Below are 22,452 nucleotides of genomic sequence, written 5' to 3'. Positions count from 1 at the left end.
CATGGCTTGTGGCTCCCAGTTTGGGAATTCGGCATCCGGAATGGGACAAGCAGCTTATCTGAAATCCCTATACACCACTCTGTAATTAAGAATAAGAGAGAGAATTGCTATTAATTAGCTTTCATTGACCTACTTTTGACCCTCTAAATGCTGTTGTGGTGCACTAGGTCTCTGTCAGCCTCTGCTCTGGGGACAGATTAATCTTCATTACTGTTCTCATTAGCCTGGCTCTCTTTGTTAGTTTCTCATTAATGTTCTGGTGGGTTGGTGCTGCCAGGGGGAAGGAACATCCACACACAACAATGTTAGGAGATGAAACCATTTTCTAGGGCACAGTAGTGGCCCAGGGCACTGCTGCCAGACATTGTGGCCAGGCCCTGGCCATTGCAGGTGGACTGGTAGCAGCAAATGGTGGCCAAGGAACAGCCCCTGCTTAGCTCCATGGAAAGGTGCTGTAACAGCAGGGAATAACTGAGGTTCAGCCCAGCTTTCCTACTAACCAGGATACAGCCCTGTGGCTTCCCACCTGGGACGAGAGGGAAGGGAGTCAGTGAAAGCTCCCTCATAGATATTTTACCAAAGTAAGGAGCAAGTGGAGACCCTCCAGCCTTAAACAGAATTCCAGCTGAAGTTCACCAAAAGAAAGACCACCACTAAGAGTTCATGTTTTGCTGCTCTGTGACCTCCCTATGGCATCCAAATGGGGAGAAGGGTTTTAGTTGATTTCCCTTTACCATATGTGTATGGAATTGCAGAAGTTTGCTTCGCTGTTGTCAGTGTTGTGGTCCTGCCATGAGAACAGCACAGTTAATGAGGAATTATGGGATGTTGTTAGTTATGGGCCCCAGCCACGGGTCACGGAGAGCTGCTGCTCCCCTGAAGGAACCCATTCTGTGAGGGAAAAAATCAATACTTTCCAGTGATTTCCTGGGAACTGGTGAATGAATCAATTGGCAAGTCAAGAGGGCAGCAGCTCTTCTGGCTCCTGGGGCTGTCTGGTGTACTCAGCCCTGCACTCTGGGGAGCAGAGCACATTGCTGGTCTCACCTGGAAGTGGTGTGACAGACATAGAGGTGCAGCCTGCTGTTCTCTCACAGCTACTTCAGAATCCCACAAATCATTATCTAGGAATGATTCATTTCTGTACAAGTGCTGCAAGTGAGATATGTATCAGGGTCACAGCAGTCTGTTGCCACATTACACTGAGTTTCATTGAAAACCAAGGTCCTGGATCAAGGAAATGTCTCTTTTCAGCAGCACATGGCAGTTTCTGAAACAACCTGGTAAATGCAGTCCTTGAAGGTTCCAAAATTCAAAGGGAAATAGAGAAACAAAAACATATGTTTGAAAAAGAAACTAACCATTGCTTTTGGATTTCTTGCATGTGCATTTGGAATATTTGGGATTGTTACTAGTATTGCAAAGGCTGCCATGCAAATTTGGGAATGGGTTGCAAGTGTCAGTGGCTGGCTAAATTAGGAAACACATGGTAGAGTAGAATAAACTATTATTTCATTTGGAAGGGACCTACAATGATTGTGTCATTCCAGCAGCCTGACTGACTCAGGGCTGGCCAAAAGTTAAAGTGTGATGTTACATGCTTTGTCCAAATGCCCCTTAAACACTGACTGCCTTGGGGAATTAATTGTCCACTGGTAATCCTGTTTCAGTGTTTGAACACCCTCTCAATAAAGAGATGCTTGAAGAGTGTAACATCAACACCGGTCAGACTGGAGTAATGTGAGAAAGTTGGGAAGGATCTGGATGTGATGCTTTAAATGTGTCCCAGTGCCACAGGCAATAATTTGCTTCTGGTGGAACAAGAGTTTGGAAAGCCAGGAAGAAGCAGGTTGTGAGGGAAATGTAGGAACTCTTAGGTCAGATGGCCTGAGGAAGTTCAAAAATATGACAAGTGCCCGTGTAAATGTGGGACATGTTACCTGTGAGGGAACCTGGATGGAATCCTATCAGTTTCGAGCTGTCTCCTCCTTTCTTCATGGCCCTGGAGTGCCCCAGGGCTCTGCAGTTGCTCTCTAAGGGGGCTGCTGGTGCAGGCACTTGGGACTTTTCAGGGTGTGCAAACACAATCTTCAAACCTGTTGCTTGGATTCAGAGTTTCGATGTTTGGACACATCAGGTATGTGGTATGTTCCTAATCTCCAAGTGGATGAGGGTAGTTCTGATGATCAGGTTGGAGAGGTAAATACTCACCTCTACATATTTCAATGTTACCTTGAACAAAGGGCTGAAACATGAGATCCATTGTCTCAGCAAACATTCCTGCCAGGGAACATATTTGCTAGATTGTTGGCAAAGGCAAGATCTGAAGGGATGTGAACTCACTCCGAGGTAATTTTATTTACACATTTCAAATACATGATTGCAAATAACTTTGCTTTCTGCTCTCTGTGCCCCTGTGGAAGCTGTGCACTGGGAAAGATTTTCCTGCCAAACTCAAAGAAAACTTAATTTCAGTCTTAGCATGAGCTGAAGGTCTGGACTTATTCAAACTGGGCTGGGAAGACAGGGCCTTTTGCCTATGGAAAATGGAACTTTTCCAGTGCTAGCATGCTGCCCAGGACTCTTGATGGTAGTTTGAAGGTGTGAAGCAATGCAGCACCACAGGAACTGCAGCTGACCAGAGGTTCTCCCAGAATTTCCACTGAGAGCTGCAGCAGTATTTCAGACTATTGGTAAGAGTATTCTTCATCAAATATTTTTAGTCATCAAACATTTTCAGGCCAATTTCAGTCACTGCAAATACTTTTCTGTTAAAAGGGAACCTTCGCCCTAATTGGATAACAGTTGCAACATTAAAAAAATCCCTCCACAAGATGAAATACACAGCTGGAAGTACACAGCTTTCTACAAGGGTAGAAATAGCACTGGCAGAGGAGCAGCTGGAATGAGGGCTTTTCAGGTGGGGGGTGTTGAGATCCATGATGTAGCTTTGGAAGGAGGAGAACTGCTGCATCTCCTGGCTACAGCAGCTGAAGATGAGGTAAATGCAGCATATGTCAGAAATGTCTAGACAAGGTGGAAAGCTTATTACAAGAATTGGGGAGGTAAAAATAAGAAAAAAAAAGGAAGAAAGAAGAGAAACAAAGAGCCAGTAGATTGCATGATTATACGTTGCCTGAAGGAGACAGGTTGAGATTATATAATTCTCCGGGGAAACTCTACTTGAAACAATTATGTGTTCAATTGGGTGCACTATGTTAGGGTTTTTAAATTAAAAAAAAAAAAAGAGGCTGAATGCTCAAGAAAGTGTGGAGGAGGTAGCAAAGTGCTGAGCTGAAAATCTTTTTTTAAATCTTTATATGTACTGCATAGTGGGGGAGAAAGAGACAGCAGAGAAAAGGATGCATTTGACACACGTCAGAGATATCAACAGCTCCAGTGACAATTTAAAGGAAATTAAATGGAAATTAAAGGGAAGCATTTTAGAGCAGAAGTCCCAAAAGCACTTAAAAATATGGAACACCAGAAAAGCTCAGCATCTGCCAGCAGTGGGGGATCAGCTCCTTTCGTGGCAGGTACCAAAGCACAGTGGGCCAAGCCTGAGTCAGCCCTGAGACACCAGGACTCAGCCTGAAGCACATCAAAAGCTGTGCTAGAGTGCAGGAAAACCTTCAGGGCAGACACCTCCCCCCGGCAGGGAAAAGCTCTGAAATCCCAGCATCCTGTAGAAAGAAGGGAAAGAATTCTCTTCCTTTTTTCAGTTTCTCATGGTCTATGTACTACAGTGTTGTAGGTGTCCAGGGGTCCTCCAGTGAAACTCAGCTGTCACTTGGCTGTCATCCCTTGGCCATAGCACCAAGTGGCCTCTTCTTGTCCAGGGCAGTGCTTTCCTTTATTTCTCTGCCTCACTTATTTCAGTCCCTGCCTGTCTCAGGGGTATTTTCATCCTTCTCATTTCTGCCTCACCAGTGACAGAGGCAGGAGTGACCTGATACCCCTTTACTTCCTTTGGACTCTCACTGGGCACATAACCCCAGAAACCAGGCAGCCCCTGTGGCCTGACAGAGAGAGGATCCACAGAGATGCACACCAGCATCCAAGCAGGATAACAGGATTGTGTTCTGAAAGGAAGCAGAGGGAAAGACACCACCTCAGAAACACATCCCAAAAAAAGCCCCACAAGAGGGTGAGTCATCCATAGATTATATTGGCCTCTCTGAGTTGCAGCTGCTAGTTTTTAATTATACAATTTTAATTTACCAATAAAATAAAAGAAGGAAGGAATAATGGGATAGGAAGTGTATCATTATCTCTCTGTAGCCTTTTCCCAGCATGGATGCAGGAGATTGAGATCTGAGATCTTTAAGCTATGAGCTGGTCATGCACATGTGAAGTCATTCAAACATATCTGCAGGCTTCAGGTACAACTTTGTGGGATGATGTAAGATCATATATTTGGTGAAAACTGTGAAAAAATAATTAATATTCTCTCTTTTTACTTAAGTACTTTAACATTAGTCAGTATCCTTTTGTTGAAGGCAATACAAAAGTGGGAGCAGTGGGTTGTGCTGTCATCCAGGGGGACCGGGACAGGCTGGAGACATGGGCCAACAGGAGCCTGATGCAGTTCAACAAGGGGAATTACAAAGTCCTGTCCTGGAGGAGGAACAACCCCAGGCACTGGTACTGGCTGGGACTTCCTAGCTGCAGCAGATGTGCACAGGGAGGACTTGGGGGCCCTGCTGGACACCAGGCTCTCCAAGAACCAGCCTTGTGCCCTCATGGCAAAGAAGCACCTGACACCCTGGGCTGCTTTAGGCAGAGCAGTGCCAGCAGGGGAGGAGGTGGTGCTTCCCCTCCGCTCAGCACTGGTGAGACAACTTTGAGGTGCTGTGTCCAGCACTGGCCTCCCAGTGTACAAGAGATGTGGATGGAGAGGAATGAGTTTCTGGCAGTGTCAGGATTAAGGAGTTGGAGTGTTTAGTGTGTGAGGAGAGGATGAGAGGGCTGGGGTTGTTTGGCCTGGGAAGGCTCAGAGGCAGATCCTGTCAAAAGACACAAACTGAAATGCAAGAAGGTGTATTTAAATATAAGAAAAACCTCACTGAGAGGGTGGTCAGACATGGGAATAGGCTGTCTAGAGCAGCAGTAGTGTCTCTACCCTTGGAGATACAACCTGACTGGACATGATCCTGAGCCACCTGCCCTCTGTGACCCTGTTCTGAGCAGGATTGACCCTGTTCTGACCCTGTTTGTGCTGGATGATCTACAGAGCACCCTTCTGACCTCAGCCATTCTGGGACTTGTTCCTGGTTGTTACTACCAAGTGAATTATTCAGCTGTCAATGAGTTAGGATGCTCTAGTGAAGAACTGAAGTGGTTCTGTGTTTAATATGAAGCTTCCACTGGGCTGGGGGCGATGAGCAGAGTCAGACCACCAATCTGTTGATTGGACAATCCCTCTTCCATTTCTGCCAAGGTCTTTGGGCTGGTTGGGACTAAAGTGGTACCTTAGAATCACAGAATCACTGGGTTGGAAGAGACTTTCAAGACTGTTGAATCCAACCCATGCCCTAACACCTCAAATAGGCTGTGACATCCAGTGTGCCACATCCAATCTTTTTTTAAACACATCCAGGGATGGAGACTCCACCACCTCCCCAGGCAGACCAATCCAGTACTTTATCACTCTTTCTGTAAAAAGCTTTTTCCTAATATCCAACCTATATTTCCCTTGGCACAGCTTAAGACTGTGTCCTCTGGTTCTTTCAGTGCTGCCTGGAGAAAGAGACCAACCCCACCTGACTACAGGCACCTTTCAGGGAGCTGTAGAGAGTGATAAGGTCACCCCTGAGTCTCCTTTTCTCCAGGCTGAGCACCCCCAGCTCCCTCAGTGGTTGCTCACAGGGTTTGTGTTCCCAGCCCCTCTCCAGCCTCGTTGCCCCCTCTGGATGCACTCGAGCATCTCAAGGTCCTTCCCAAACTGAGGGGCCAGAGCTGGACACAGCACTCAAGGTGTGGCCTCAGTGCTGAGTACAGGGAAAGAATGACCTCCCTGCTCCTGCTGGCCACACCATTCCTGCTCCAGGCCAGGAATAGGTAATGGACAAGAATAGAAACCACAAGAAATGCCTTGTGTCTGGAATGCACTTCTGCACAAATTTCCCTGGACTGTTCTCGTGTCGTTGAAGCTACTCCTGTACTTTGCATGTGGTATTGGGTGAGGTTCTACTCTTTATTGATGTACACAGTGAATCAGAATGGTAACCTCTCACCCTGTTGGAGTTCTCTTTGTAGATTTAAACTTTTAATTTCCACCTCAAGATGCTAAATATTTCGACTGCAGAATGGGGAAACACTGCTACCCTCATGCCGTGTCAAGGGTGTAAAAAGGTACCAGAATGACTTTGCTGTCTGACCTGCTGCTGTTATTTCTGATGGCACTAACAGTGCTGTTACAGAAAACCAGAGCAAGGGGAAAAGGCACTATTCAGTCTACAGGGAAAATTGTGGTGGCAAGAGGTGATGGGACAGGAATGACTGAGGTTCCTCCAGCAGAACACCTCCTAGCCTGCTCTGCTGCCTCTTTTGCCACCTTGATGGGGTGTCAGGCAGGACCTGGACATTAATGAACAAAAGGAGGCTTGAATGTGGCAACTGCTAATTGCAGACAAGTGTGGGAGTGATGATGCCAAGATTGTCACTGTAATGCCAAAAAGATCCAACTGGAGTGCTTAAAATTCAGTCATGTAGGATTGTATTTAGAACCTGTTCTCACCTCTCATGGTGGCTCTACGCAAATCCTGCTGGATTATCATCACTCTTCAAAGCCAAGGACACATCTGAAGTTCCTAAATTTGGGTAGAATTTTAGACTTTTTTTCTTTCTAAGCACTGGTTGTCTCTGGTTGATCCTTTTGTGTACTGGGGTCCCGTCTTACACATGAGAGTGTTGGAGATCCTCTGCAGTGTGCCCAGACTCTGCTTCCCAGTGCTGAATGGCCTTGCACTGGGGCTGACTCTCCTCTTAGGAGAGCTCAGGAGCTGCAGGGGATGATGCTGAGTGTGAGGAACAAGCCTTTAACTCGCTGACATGCATTTTGGCTCGAGCAGTGTCTCGGTGTGACATGTTTTATTGCTTTAGTGGCCTGTGGCTGCTCAGTAGAGCAGAAGGCTGCTGGGGTGTTTTGTTCTGGTGCATTACTCTGAGTCCCTGAAGGACCTTAGCCAGGCTGGGCATCCCCAGCAGCAGAGCTTGCCTGGGGCTGGGAGCTGTGTGCTGGCAGGAGTGGCCATCAGTGGCCAGCTTCCTATGCCATCTTCTGGAGGCTCAGAAAAAGGGGCAGGGGGGGATGGTCTAGTATTTGATGGGAGCAAACTTTAAATTTTACCAAACTGTTCCTTGGATTTCCTGCCTGTGTGGGGTCAGAGGGATGTTGAAACTTCAGAAAACGTGAAGTGTGCAGGTGAGCTGAATCAGAGGCCTCCTGTACACATATGCAGTCAGCCCCTGTGTAAGTGGCTACAGGACCTGAATCTGAGAATTCATTGTGTAATTTGTATTTCTGCACATAAGTAGATATTTCTATATTTGGTGTGAGGAAAAGAACTCCAGTGTGAACACAAGAGAATCCCATATGGCTGATCTGAAAAGAAAATGTGGAATATTAAGTTGTTTTTAGTGTCTCTAGTGCTGTATTTATACTCTCTGTCCTTTGGAAGAATAGAGGAGACAATGCAGTACCTCTAATGCAAACCCCCCCACTCCAAACCCAAAACTAACTACAAAACCAAACAAAAAACGCCAGCAAAACTAAATAAACACACCTAAAGAATGAAACTCTTAGGTGTATGGACCAACCTTAAGTTCTGAGATGGTGACAGTGACAAAGCACTGACCTGCCAGCTGAAGAGGCAGATGACTTTGACTCTCCTCTCTTCTCCCAAGTGAATCTTTCTGAAACACTGAAGACCTTTATAGCTGTAAATACTCATCCCTCACAGTTGGCCTTGCATGTCACTGGAAGGAAAATACTGCAGCTTTTTAGTGGGTTGATCCACTTTGTGCTGGTTTCTCATGGAGAACGAAGGAATTTTTTCTAAACTTTGAAAGGTCAGTCTCCATGGCTGGCCAAGAATCCGGAGCTAAGTGATAAATGGGACATATTTCTGTCCTGTAGTGTTTTTTCCTAATGCTGTAAATAGTTTTGTGGAGTTTGATTTTAGTTTTTGGGGGGTTTTTTGTTTGTTTTTAAAGACCAAAGTGCTCAAATCCAAATTTGGGAACAGGTTTAGCCAAGAAGTGGTATCAATGGTTGGTGGAAATATCAGCCAGAAGAAACTGGTTTCTTGGTTCTTGTTTTCAAAGTGATTGTTTTAATTCTGCTGTTGGTTTTCTTAAATTTGTGGCTTTATGGAACCCACTTTGCCTTTTGGACAGCAGAAGGTGCCTTGGGTAGCAGAAGGAGCCAATGTCATTGGGTTGTAGAAGGGGCTGGAAGATTTAGAGAGGAAATGCAGCCTCTGCATCCATAGGTTTAATTGTTTAGACCTTTTCTGCCCTGCAGATACACCCCCCATTCCTACAGCAAGCCAGCAAGAGCAGAGAGTGGACTGGTGTTCTCTGCTCCTGCTGGGTTTCACTGCATTTCTTTAGCTCTGCTTAGGGGTTTGAGCTTTGTGGCACAAAGCTCTGGTAAGTGGAGGGCAGTAGGAAGTGCTTGTGTGCATGGATCCAGCTGGAATCTGCTCAGCAGTGTCATCAGCACTGTGCCAGTAACACAGGGTGACATCCCTGGGGCTGGCTTGTTGGAATGGTGAGGTTGGGTGTTGGTATCCTGACTGCAGAGGAATCCTGCTTGTCTGCCCACTGTTCACAGCACAGGAAGGATCAGTTCTTGAGATGCTCTGTAGGGATGGAGGGAAGTCAGATCTGGAGTGGCTTAAGCTGAGTTGTTTTTGTTTTTTTGAAGCCTGTTGAATGCCACGTTGTGCAAGCAAAGACTTATTCAGGAGGAAAGGTTATTAGAACACATTTCAAAAATAGTTGAAAATTGAGCATATTTGGATTTTAGTGACCAAATTCATAGGACCTGATGCCTCTTCAAGCTAGGATGCAAGAACACAGCCATCCCATTCACCCACCAGTGGGGGGAGGTCTAGCTGCTCCTGGGTACTATCAGACTCTTGCCACAGAGGTGTCCTCTCCTTGGTCCCACAGAGCTGCACCAGAGCCAAGCTGTGGTCAGAGTGGGTGCTGCTTCATGGCAGCAGGGCCAAAGCTGAAAAAAAGTGCTTAAGAAAGAAAAAACAGAAAACAGAATACACTTCTCCACAAAAGCACTTTGCTTAACATAATCTTGGCTGCCTTGTTTTGGGGGAGGGGAACAGCATGATTTTGGGGCTGGGTATGCTGGGGAGCAGGGACAATGCAGCTGCAGGGTGAAGCTCAGCCTCATTGTCCTCCCCTGTCTGCAGTTCACCTCTTATTTCTCCTGAAATCCACTGTGAAGGGCCCTTGTTCCCTGTGATCCTCGTGTCTCCCACTCAAGGGTTTGAAGAACACTCCTCCTGCTCTCCAGCAGGATGGGTGCTGCTAGACTGACCTCACTTGAAACCACTTCATTGCTCACCAAGGCTGTGCCTGCCCCTGGGGTCACCTCACCTTCTCTTGAGCTCTGTGCTCCTGGGTGACTGTTCTTGGAAGGATTTGAGCTTGTTGTCTGAGACAAGTGCTGAGCTGAATGAGTCGAACAGGCTGCTCCAGCTCATGTCAGACATGTCCTTCTGCTTTGTCTGTGAGGACACTGAGGGCTGCCTTACCACCATCAGCTCCTTCTTCTTGTGTTTTTCTGCAGCCTTCATCTTCTGTGGCAGCTTGGGTTTAAACACCTGGTGCTGAAAGTCACATGGAAATGTGTTTGCCATCCAGTCAGTCAGCTTTATGGTGTTTAAATGTCCTCATAACATCTTCCATTAAGGCTTCAGCCTGAGATAGTGTCTGTAACTCAAATTTATTCCCAAAAAATTACTTGCTGCTGATATTTTGGTCATCAACAGCCTTTTTGATTGAAAGCCTTATCAGTGTGGTAGGTCAGCTCCCTGGTATCTCCCTGCCCATGCTCTGTGGCCCCACAGTGGGCTCAGCTCAGCTCAGTGTGCTCCTGCCTCTCCAAGAGCTGGAGCGGAGCTCTCCGCTGCCACGCTGATCCAAGCACTTGGCAGAGGCACAGCCTGTTTCTAAAATTGTCTCCAAGATAGTTTTCCATGGATTTGCATCTCCCAGACAGCCTAGCTGGGTGGTATTTTATATGGTGTCATTGTTTGTTTAGCTAATGAGGCAGGGAAAAACAAAGGGCTGGGATCCTTGGCCTTATGAAACAGCTGTCAGCAAGCGGCCCCCAGAGAGTGGAGGAGAAGGGGCTGAGCATCCAGGGCACTGAACTGGGGCTCTGAGGGATGGTTTTGATTCCTGACTCAACACAGTCATGGATGAAATGCAAAAAAGGATGCCTCAGCCCAAAAGGAGGAGGGAGATGCTGGGAACTGTGTACTTTTGCTAGTTCTCTCCCAGGGAGGAGCTGCTGCTGGAGCCCAGCTTTTGTCTGCCGCTGCCCACCTGGAAAGAAGGTGACCCCTTCTGCAAATATTCCCAGAGTCTTCCTTCTGGGAAAACTTGCCTGCAGAAGATGGATTCCCTCCCTCATGCCTTGTGCCCTACCATGTAATCTGGGCCATTCCTTTAGTTGTTTTTATCTGATGCTGAGGAGCCTGGAGGAAAGCCCCTGCCCAGAGGAGCTCTGCTGGAGAGAAGAAAGCACAAGGAAAACAATAAACTATCTTCCTGCAGCCCCCCTTTAGTTTGCCATTTTGACTTCAGATGCAAGCTGCCATCATTTCCACATGGATCAGCCACATGAAAAGCACCACTAAACAGTTCTCTGAGTTTCTCAACAAGAAACATAGCAGCTAAATATATTTAATCTGTGTGTATTGTTCATCTTGGCTTTAATTTCCTGTTCTCAAAAGGTTTAGGAATTTAAACCCATGAATCATTACTGAAGCTGTTAATGCTTGGAGCCTTTTTCAGAAATGGAGATAAAGGAACTGATATTAATACCAGCTTAGCACAAATTCAGCCAGAACAACTCTGTGGGAACTTCCTGCCATCCTAGAGATACCTCTTGGTTTCTAACCATGACAAAAGCTGCTAAGAAGTGGGTAGATGGATGAAATCATTCTCCCCCAGGTAAACAGGATGCATCCATTTAAAAACATCTCTCTGGCAGGTTATGGACTGCTTCATGCCCATCTGGAGACCTCCAGAGCACTGTACTGTTCCTCTGTTTCTAAAATTGCAGCTTCTATTGAAGCAGGGACTTTTGCAGAGGTGCAGTCATGAGATTTCTCTGGGGCTGGAGGTCATGCACTTACTCAGGCTGAATAAAAGATTGGAAGAAATCTTTGCTCAGTTCCATTTTACTGGGCTGTCAGGTGGCTGCTTTTATACCTGCAGGATCCTCCCAACCTCAACAGGCTCCCAGGTATGTCAGAAACAAGGTCTGGCTGTGAGATGCTTCAGTAAAGGATGGTGGCTTCCACTTCTCTGCAGATGGAACAGGATTTGTTGGTAAATCAAGCTAATAATCTTCTTCCAAGAGTCTGGTTTGGCTGGAAGACCATGCCAGACTCCTTTGAATCCTCTGGGATTGAACACTGAAGGTCAAAACAGGAAGTCCAGGAGAACTCAAAGAAGGATCCTAACTAGCGATTGTAGTTAGGAGTGAAACAAAAACTATGTGAGGACTGTTTTTATATTTTTGTCTTGGTGTTAGTTCTAGAATGTCATAGAAATAGAAAATTACTGAGGTGGGAAGTGACTTCTGGAGGTCTTTTAGTCCAATCCCCTAGTCACAGCAGGGCCAACTGCCTGGTTGATGATAATTATAAATGTGAGTGTTCAGAGGAAGCTGCCTCATTCTTGTTTGATTTGTACCTTTGGGTACATAAAAGCATAGAAACTACGAGGCAGCTGCAGGAAAATGTTTGGAAGGAACACACTTCATCCTCTTGAGAAGGGCTGCTCTAATGATTGCTCTTTTCAGGATGGAAGAGAAGTGGTCTGGTTTCTAGCATCGTCCTTCCTCCACTTCCCTCAGGAAAGGGAAGGCCCTGGTGTAGAGGAGGCAGAGCTGCTTTGTCTTGCTGCCTGTGCAGGGGGTGTGCTGGAGAGCTGTTGCTGCCTGGAAATTGTGCTGGGACTGGAGCCCCTGCTGCCCAACAAGTGCATGGCGGGAGGAGAGATGGGGATAAGGGGCAGGAGGCAGAGCAGTGTTGTGCTGGCTCAGGGGAGGGCCTGGATCTCCAGCCATGCTGTACCAAGTCATTCCATGTCCTGGTGGTGATGGAGCTGCAGCAGGTTTGTGCCAAGTGAAAGCAGTGCCCTGTTTGGGAAGAACTGCACTATTTGCTTGTATATTTATGAAAATAGAGGTGAACTCTAATGAGTAATGAGAACATGCCTGCAAATACATCTGTAGTTTACATTTTTCTCTTCTAAAACTCTGTCTTTAAAGTGTTGGAGACCTACAAAGCAAAATGCTAAGAAACACATCCCCTGAAAGCTGCAGCTCCCAGTACCAGAAAAGGTGGCTGAGTCTGAGTACCTCAGGGTGTTCCTTGTGGTCCTTTCAGCAGAGCACCTGTGAGCACATTCTGGGCAGTTTGGATTTGCCACCAAACTCCCAGCAGAGCCCTGTGACCTGCTTGCTTCTCCTGAAGGAAAAGCCTCTGTTGCTTCCTGTCCTCTGTTTTCCATCATCAGGAGCTTGAGTCTGAGGCTGCAGCCTGTGGCCGTATCTCTTCCTTTCACAGAGTGCTCTGGAGCCACTCCTGCCCTGGAACAAGTGCACTGAGAGCCAGAAAGCATCAGGCTCAGTCGGAGCCTCTGGGGCTGTCTCTCCATCTGTTTGTTAAATGACGCGCAGCAGCCTCATCTCCGACTTCGCCCCTCAGGACAATAATCCACTCTGATGTTCAGGCCAGCCAGCTATTCTTCCCAGACCAGACTGTGGTTGGGGCACTGTAGGCCAGAGAAGGCTTAAAAGTCTTTTTATGAATAGGCTTTATGGCTCAAAATGTTGCTCTGAGAGCTGCAAGACACACAGAATGCTCTCTGGAATTTGCCTGCTTGTTTTGTGCTGAAGGAAGGGATGCGCCTCAAAATCCAGATATGCTGATTCCTGAGATCACTGAGTGAGAGTGGCAAAGCTTTAGAGAAGAGAGACTTCAGTGAAGTGCTGGTTTCAAAATCCTCCTTTTTTTAATTGCTTAACTTTCATGGTCTTTGGTGTGAGAAAGTGGAATGGCTTCTTTCTATACAGGTGTTAAGGTATCAGAAGGGAGTAGTGGCAGGGGTCCTAATCCTAACCATATTCCCTTGGGAATGCCCAGGTGGTACTCGTCTGAGTGAAATATCCCCAAGAAACGAAACACATCCAGGGATAGTCTTTGGGTTTAACACCCTATTAAATAAGGGGAAACATACCCTTGGGATCAAAAAAGAAAATATTTGTCTTTCCCATAGTCCATTACTAGGTCTTCCCTTTTGGTTTGGAGGTGGAGATTGTGTGCAGTAATTCCAGCATGTTGTATCTCACATTGTGTCTCTCAGGCAGAGAACAAAGAGGTTACCCAGCTACCGTGGTTCTGTTCAGAGCCCTTGAACAAAAAGGGGTTCTGTTCTGCCTTGTGCAACCTGGCCCTAGGGCACTGTGAATAAGACTTTCTGAAGCAGATGATATGACTTTAAAGTCTTTTGTAAGCTCCATGTGCTCTTGGCTCACCATGGGACCAGGAGAAGATGCTTCTGGAGCCCTAGAGAAAGAGGTCTGGGAATGGCAGGGGCAGCTACTCCACCCACTCTGCCATTGAGAAACTCACACCAGCCAAATATCCACAGCTGAACATCTGCAGTGGCTGGCAAAGGCAGTGCCAGGCTGGATGAAATGCAAGCCCTGAATTACAGAGACAGATGGAGCAGGGTAAGAGGGAGGCATGGGTCAGAGGAAAGCAGCAGCTGAAGCGTGCAGGCACTCTCTCTGGGGCCAAGGATCAGGAGTAGTTTCCTTCTGGAGCCAGCCATTACCCAGCGTGGTGCTGAGCACAGGGGGCACTGTCCATGTGAAGTCACCAGCAGGGCATCAGCAAAAACCCTAATGAAGAACAGAGCAGGGTTATCACTCACCCAGGAGCTGCAGCCCTGCCAAAAGAGCCACGGATGAGGAACACAGATGGGAGCATGTGTCTGCACCCACCCACCCGTGTCAGTGCGGGATGTGTGCCCAGGGCACGCTGCCCTGCTTGGGTCTGCTGCCCTGAGCACTTCCATACTAAAGCTTCTCCATTTGCTTGAGCCTGTGTTCAGTCAAGGAGCTTGAATTCAGTGAAACAAGGTCAAACCCTCCTAAAACCAAGAGTTGAGGGCAATTTTGAATGCTTGAGTTGATTCCATTGAGTGGGATCTGGGAGCTTGAACATTTTAAGATGCTTCCACTTAAGGCATCATTAATTGATGGTGAAAGTCAGGACAACTGAAATCTGTCCCCATCATACATTTGTGAAAGAGCCTTGCAGCTCTGGAGGAAACAGGACAATACTTGCTTGCAGTGCCTTTGGAGTGGGAAGGGCCATGGATGGGTGGGAGCCTTTCCATTTCCATAGCACAGCATCTCGTGGAGTTTATTCACTGCAATCAGCTTTTCAAATTCCTCCATTTGTATCCTGGTAATAGCAGACCAAGGAGGTTTTCTCCATTATAAAACTCTCCCTCTGCTCTGCCTTATTCAGAGGTGCTCAGGAAATCTGGCTCTTTCCCCTCCTCTTCCCTGCTCCCCCAAAGCGCTTTTCTTTCTCCAAAAGCAGCATGTTGCATCTTTCCCTCGCCCTGGCAGATGGATTTGTACGATTGTGTGTGCTCAGGGTTATTGCTGCTACCTGCTATTTGAGCAGGAAGAACCCCGGTGTGCAGGAGAGAACAAAGCCCGAGGATTCCCGAGCTCTCCATTGATGCAGAAGGCACCGGGCGGGACGTGAAAGAGATAAGAGAGAGGCAGCGAGATCCTCCTCCAGCGCTCCCCCTCCCTCGCCCTCCGATTCAAGGAGCTGCTGAGGCTGGTTTGTGAATGAGGAGCCGGAGCTCGTTCAGACGGAACAAATACCAATAAAGGAGCACAATAGCGGCTGCTCCCGAGCCGGAGCCGGCAAGGAAAAGGTAGCAGTACTCAAGAGGGGGCTTATTTCCCGAGGAGTCATCGGTGTGTGACAGATGGAAGGAACTAATAAAATATTATGGACTTGCAGAGCTTTGATCTTCCTGCGTTTTTTTCATTTTCCCCCTTCTTCCAAGGGTACAGGCTGTGTTATCGAAATGAATAGGGTGGAAATCTCGTTTGGAAAAGGCTACCCTGCCAGCATGGCTTGTGCAGGGAATGTCAGCAGCTTGCTCCAGCACCGTGCTTTGGTGTGGGCTGGATTTTTGCTGCAGCAGGTTTTCATCGCTTTTGAAGCACCTGTACCCCTTCCCATTCTGTTCCCAGGGCATCTTTCTGCCTGCTTGCAGGTCTGCTGGAGCAGGAGTGGGATAAGAACAGCCATTTTGCAGCTTTGTGCTCATTTGCTGGTTCTGGTCTATGTGCAAGAAACAGTAAATGCATTTTTGGGGTCAATGTGCTTTCCTGTTTCTGTTCCAACTGCTGCAGCTCACAGAGACCCAGCAGCCCTGGGCTGGGGCCCTCAGCAGCCAACAGCTTTTAATCTAATTTTCTTACTGTGACTAATCTTTAGGGTGAATAGGTTTGAGTTTTGTCTCTGTGGCTGTGAAGCAGAGAAATTTGTTTTCTTTCTGGAGAAGTCACTGTGGTAAGAGCCCAAGTCCTGGGGCTTGAATGGAGAGTGTGAGTATTGGCTTGTGCAGAGTCTGTTCCCTGGACAGAGACCCTTCCTTGATTCCAGGCAGCCCCTGCTGTTGTGTCAGTCTGGCTGTCTGCACAAATGGCTTAGCAAGTCACTGAGGGCTTTATTCCTGCACAGCATTAAACTGGGGTCATTTTTGTCTCTCCCTTTAAGAAAGGCTGTTTGTGAGTGGCTTTCTTGAAAATGCTTTCCTTGAGTTATCTGGTCTGACTGTTCAGAATTGCTTCTTTCCTGAGCCCCTGCCTTGGTCCTGTCACCCTCAGTTGCCTCCTCTGTCCCTGCTCCACCTGACCATGGCAGTTCTGTCACACAGGGTCAGTGCACACCTTGTTCCTTATGGGTCTCCCAGGCTTGGCAGCACTGTCCCCTCCTGGGCCCCTCTGGCCAGCTGGGGTACAGACCCCCCTCCATGGTGAAACCATGACTTCCCCGTTGTTCCCTCCTTGTTGTTTTGCCTGCTCCAGCCTATGGAGTGGGTGCTCTGTCCCTGAAATGATGGAGTTAACCACACTGTGAGGGTCTTGCATCACCAGATCTGGAGTTTACTCCTGAGAAAAGTTTGAATTGGTGTCGAGGCCATCATTGTCCCTTGTGTGAGAAGGTGTTGGCATAGCTCCTTGTTTCAATTCCTGGAACAGAGGTGGGGAGGTAAGGGCTCTGCTGTATGTACAGGGAAAAAATCAACACCCTTGTTTCAGCTTTTATTATGAGGCTTTTCTGTTCCAGATACTGTATTTTGCTTTTTTTGTCCATGCATTTATTACATTCTTTGGCTGGTCCCATGGGCACTTAAATCACAATAGCTGGGGGCCTCTGGATTAGGGTGCAACAGTAAATCTGCAGATGTACAACCATGCACTAATTTCCAGCTGTGCTACAGATCTTGCTTGCTTGGCTTAGTTTTTGCAGATAGCCCATGGCTCCTGCTTGTTTTCTAATTGGTTATTCCCTTGGCTGAGCAGAGTGGAGGGAAGGAGGGACTCTGCCCCTAGGTGGATGCAGGAGTGTGTCCATGGCCAGGAAGAGCCAGATACTAAAGGATGCAGATGATGCACTGGGCAGGGAGATGCTTGTGGGAATCAGGACTGGTTTGTCTTTTTGCTTTGTATTGTTTAACACTGAGAAACCTGATAAATTATGAGTTAAAACAGCTCCTCTGTCCTTTAAATTTAAGAGCAAACGAGGGAGCGAGGCCTTTACAGATTGAACATTTGAAATAATATCTTGAGGGGTTTTATGTTTTTTAACTTGGTTTGCCAAAAACTCTTACTAAGACTTTTTGCACTGATCTTGGACAAGAAAACATTGCAAAATACCACATTCTCCTTAGATGATAACATTGTTTCCTGCCCTGCTCTAATACCAGCCTATTGCCTCAATTCCTGGGATTGCTTTTCTCAAATGTTTGTATTCTCCCTGGGCTGGACTTTGACACTTCCTTCTGCTTTTGGGGGCCTGGCTGAAACTGCTCCCAAAATGCTCAATGCTCACTTGATCCTCTGGACCCAAATCCATGTTCCCAGCTGATTATCTTGACAAGATCCCACCCCTTCACCCCCAGAGAGCCAGCTGGCATATGTAAATCCAACCAACTGGATTTATAATTGCCACATGGAAGTGACAAGATAAGTGCCAAAGCTGCATCCCTCAGCTGTCTCCCAGTAGCATCACTGAGCTCTGGAGTTCAGCTCCTCACAGATGACACAGTACCTTCTGCAGACAGATAGGCTTTGATTTCAGAACACCCTGGTGTGAGACTGGCGGCTCTGGTTGTGTTTGGAGCAGATGTACCTGCCTGGAGTCCTGTGTTAGCTGTCACCCCATCCCCCAAACAGATACCTGACACTACAATGTTCATTTTAGACTGACATGATCCAAAATCCACCAGGCTAGCTGTGGTGGGCTCTGTGGGGAGGGTATTTTGCATGAAAACAAAGCTGGTGGCAGACAGAAGGTTGGTGAGCCTCCCTGGGTGTGCTGTGGTGACCCTGTCATCCCTGGTGGCCCGTGGCCATTGTCCCCATGTGGTGCCATGGAGCTCAGCCTGGCTTTCCTAGCCCTGTGTGATGCAGTAAACCAGCATCTCTCAGCAGAGTGGGCAATGACAGGACCAAAAACTGCCCCTCTTTCCAGCTCCTGTGTCCCTGCAGGGGCTGGGAGGGTTTGCTCCTCACAGGTTTCTGTCATATGGAGCACAGCAGCTCCATGTGCTGTTTACTGCCTCGGCTGCTCCAGAAATATTTCATAGGGGGAAAGCTCTTGGCCAGGGCGAGGTTGAATTTTCCAGACTCTGTTCCCACTGGGGTTTAATTGCTTTCAACCTTTACTGTGGTTATTTTCTTTCTCTCCTTAAACCCAGGCCTCTGTAACTGTAATTAGCAGGCTGTGGACATAACCTTGCTTGATACATGATGGTTTTGATGGGGAAATGTAATCAATGGGGGTGGTGAGTAGAGATGCTCAGGGATAGCGGCTTTGGTCTGTGGAAAAAAGTTAAAAGTTAGTGTCTTTTTCCCCTCTCTTTCTTTTTCCTGAACCTTGATACAAACTCAAATGTTCTCACCTCAAATACCCACACAGCAAAACAAGAGCTTGCAGATCCCACCCCCCATCCTCACTTCAAATAAAAACCTTAACTCTCTTATAACCTGTATTTAAACAAAGATTCTTATAAGTACCCCAGAGTATTCCTTGTGACTTATTACTTTAAAAATGTCAAAATAGGAATTTCAAAGCTTTTTTTTTCCTCGTTTAGTGTTTAACAAAAATATTCCAGTGTATTTGTTGAATCATGAAAATAGGAGATTTCTTTGCATATCTGTTCTTGCTGGCATGTCCCCAGCAGGTTGTGGGGACAGTTCAGTGCAGGGGCTCCCAGTGTGACCCCTGACATGCACAAAGGCAGGCCAGGTGTCTGTGTCCACTCAGAGATGGTCTCTCCACTGCTCCAAACTCCCTGGAACAGCTGAGGGAAGCTCCAGAGCTGCCTCCTCCTGTCTGTGTCCCATGCAGCTGAGCCCATCCCAGGATTGTCACTCACTCCTGCTGGACTGTGGCAGATGGCTCTCCCCAGGATTTAGCTGCCACTCAGCTGGGATTAGCACCAAATTCCCATCTCAGAGAGAGAGAAGGGCAAAAAGCACCAGTGTCCTCCTAGCTGGACTGGCAGGGTCCAGCCTTGCTCTAACCCCTGCCTTTGCCTTCTGATGGGACCAGTGCAGAAAGGATTAGAGACTTTCCTGTAGCTGCTCCAAAATCACAGATGTTCCCAGCAGTGGGAATCTCCTCTACCCTGTGTGGGAGCAACATTCAGTACAAGCTCAGCTCCGTGTTGGTTGTACCTCCAGTCTGTAACATCCCCAGGGAAATGGAGATGGTGGCACCTTAGGAGATACCCAAGTATGTTTGGGTCTAAAATGAGAAATATTAGAGGGGTGACATGTGTTTTCTAAAATCTAAGGATACATTAATGAAGATGCGTTACACTGGTATTTATACCTACCCCTTTCACCACAGTGGTTTCAGGGTGGTTTAACCATCATTGACCAAAATTATTGTGAGGGTCTGAAATGTCTGTGGCAAGCAATTTTGTGCCATCAACTGCTATATACTATATTTTGGCTGAGGTCAGGAGCCTGTTTTTTGTTGTTGGTCCCTCTCATCTTTTAATTAGAGCCATCCAGTGAAGAAGTACAACATTATGCTTATTTCAGAATAATGACTGTGATTAAGTAGATGTTGCCTCTCAGTGGAAGGTAACAATCTACATCTGTGTGAGAAGGTCCCCATCCTCCTCTTAAAGAGCATCCAGCTGAGGTTTGTGTTTCTGTCAGCCCTCACACCAGAACCTGGTCCATCCCTGAAGGGGGTCCCTGATAGCACTGACAGTTCCAGAGCCAATTTCAGGAGATGCTGCTGCCCATACAGAGAAATCTCTGCTCTAAACCCCCTTCCACACAGAAAGAATGGTCTTTATTTGCCACAAGGAGCTGCTGTGAGAGTGGATTAGTTAATGTTTCAACAATGTTTGGAAGTATTTATAGCATTAAACTAATCTTTATATCACTCAGTAAATAGCTGTTATTTCTTTATGGCAGGCTGCATATATGGGCTGTTATAGTGATACAGCCAAGGGGGTTTTTGATATTTTTTTCCCATTAGAAATCAGGCAAATTCATTTCTTGGATGCTTTTGAAATTTCTGCAATCAAATCAGGAGGGGAGATAGGATGGAAAATATGAAATTGAGTTTCTCACCCTATTTCTAAGAAAAAAATTGGTGAACAGGAACAAAGTGAGGCATCAAGGGGGAGTGGAATTGCTGCAGTCAGGAGGTGCAGGGGTTCTAGCTCTGTTCACTCTTCTCTATTTCAGTCACACCTTGGTAGCCAGAGCCACGAGGGTGAATTTTAGATGCTGCAGCTGATCTCTTCCTCCTGGCAGCAGTGAACTGTTCCATCCTCCCCTGCTCCCAGCTGTGTCTTTCCATCTCCTCCCTGGCACAGGTCCTGGTGCTTGGCAGACTTTGTTCTGGGAAGGTGCACCTTGATGAGCTGCCAGATTCAGGTTTGCTGTATGTGGGGAGGTGCCTCAGTGCAGGCTCTGCTGAGCACCAGAGCTGTGGCAAAGAGGACAAATTGGGGGAACATGAGAGAGGGGACCAGCTCCTTTTGGCACCCTTTGGAATGGTTCACTCTCCATCCATCATTTATACCAAGACCAAAGATTTTTGATGTTTATGCACCTTTTCACTTGAGGGAAAAAGTAGTTTTAGGGCAGTGAAAGCTGAACAAGTGCAAAATGAAAAGTTGATGCGTTCACTGCCAACACCTTTGAGACCACTCATGCAGAGAAAAAGCTTCTGGATAAGGCAAAAAGTTTTGCCTTTGGATTTTGACCCTCACTCCAGGTGAGGTGGAAGAAATTCAGTTTCTTGCAGATCCTTGCAGAGTCAATTATGAAAGTGAGCAGCAAAGGCGTAGTTTAGCTGAGATTGAAATCGACCAAGTGAGGAGCTGGGATGTGGGACAGGGGAGAGGTGGCTGTGTTTGTGTGGCAGGGCTGGCAGGGAGCTGCCCAGGGCTCTGCAGGAGCACAGCCTCGTGGATCAGGGCTAATTCTGGTGATAAGCTCTGTCAATCTCCCATTCCTGTGCTTTCAGCAGTTTGCCATCCCTGCTCATGCAGAGGGTGCTGGATGCTGGCAGAGCCATCTGTCCAACTGCCTGAGGAGCTGGAGCAGAGGGTAAAACCTGGTGTTGCTGGGAGCCTGGAGGAGCAGAAAAGACAAAGGGAAACGTGATGATGGGGTCAGAGCTGTTTACTTAACTTGAACCATAGGTTTAACACTCCAAGTCCACTGGTCAATATAAGATTCCCAGGACAATGAAAACCAAAAGCTGCAAGAATAACTATCAGGCACCAAAGGTGCTATTTCATAGTTAATAATTGTTTAAATTTGCATACACATATACACAGCTCACAGCTGGGAGATCTCTAACCCTCCTGGACTCCAGAGAGGCTCTACTCCTTCACCTGCAGGACAAAACTGTGGCTCCCTTGGAACAATCAGACCTTGTCCTGCCAGCTGTTGCCTGTCCTGTGTGGAGCAGACCCTCTCACCTTGCACAAGGACTGTCACAGGTCACTTCAAGGAGCCAGGGTTGTTGTCTGCATGGGGACATCTGCCACAAATGCAGTGCAGGTGGGAACCTGACTGAAAACAGATGAGCCTTGACAGAGAAATGAGGTGCCACAGGATGTCCCAGAGCTGGCAAAGGTCAGTCTCTCTCTGCTGTGTCCTGTTGTTGTTTGATCCTGTGATGGAGAGGGGGGACACAGCATAAGTTCACTGTGCAGGACACGACAGAGCTCTTGGCTGGCCTGAAATTGGGAGAAACTCCTCTGACACCCAAATGAACCCAAGGAATTTGTCAATAAAGCCCCCATCTGGCTTGGAGAGCAGATTAGGAGCATCTGCTGAGAGTCCTAATTACCCCCTTTTCCCTGCCAAACTTTCTGTGGTTGTCAGCTCAACACAGGTTTGTCATGTAAGGCTTGGAGTCTGCGTGTGCTGATGCTGCTCTGAATGAGAGGTGAGGACACAGTTATATTTGTGCTCTCCACAATGGACAGCCTGTGAATCCAAATCTGCTTTAGCTACCAAGATGAAAGGCAAAGGATTCAGGGGACTTTGATTAGGACCTGTGTTTCTCCCTGGTGCTGAACAGGCTGGAGATGAGCAGGCTGTGATTTGAGCTGGGGCTGTTTTGCTTGGTTGTCCACATCAGAGGAAAGCATCGCTGTGTTCAGGTTTAGGTGGCTCTCCCCGAGTTTTGGTGGAAAGAAGGCAGGCAAACTACATTCTGGGGCTTCCTGATTGAGGGTCTGGTTAGGGAACTGTGACCCTGAGATTGCTGCTCTCTTCTGCCCCAGGAGAAAGAGGCCTTCCCTTTCAATAGTAAGGTGCTTGTTTCCTACAGAGGATCAAATAATACCAAGTCCCACAATGCAGGTACTGTA

Source organism: Molothrus ater, chromosome 11, assembly GCF_012460135.2.
Source record: "Molothrus ater isolate BHLD 08-10-18 breed brown headed cowbird chromosome 11, BPBGC_Mater_1.1, whole genome shotgun sequence".
Lineage (NCBI taxonomy): Eukaryota > Metazoa > Chordata > Aves > Passeriformes > Icteridae > Molothrus > Molothrus ater.
This window is presented reverse-complemented; position numbering follows the sequence as displayed.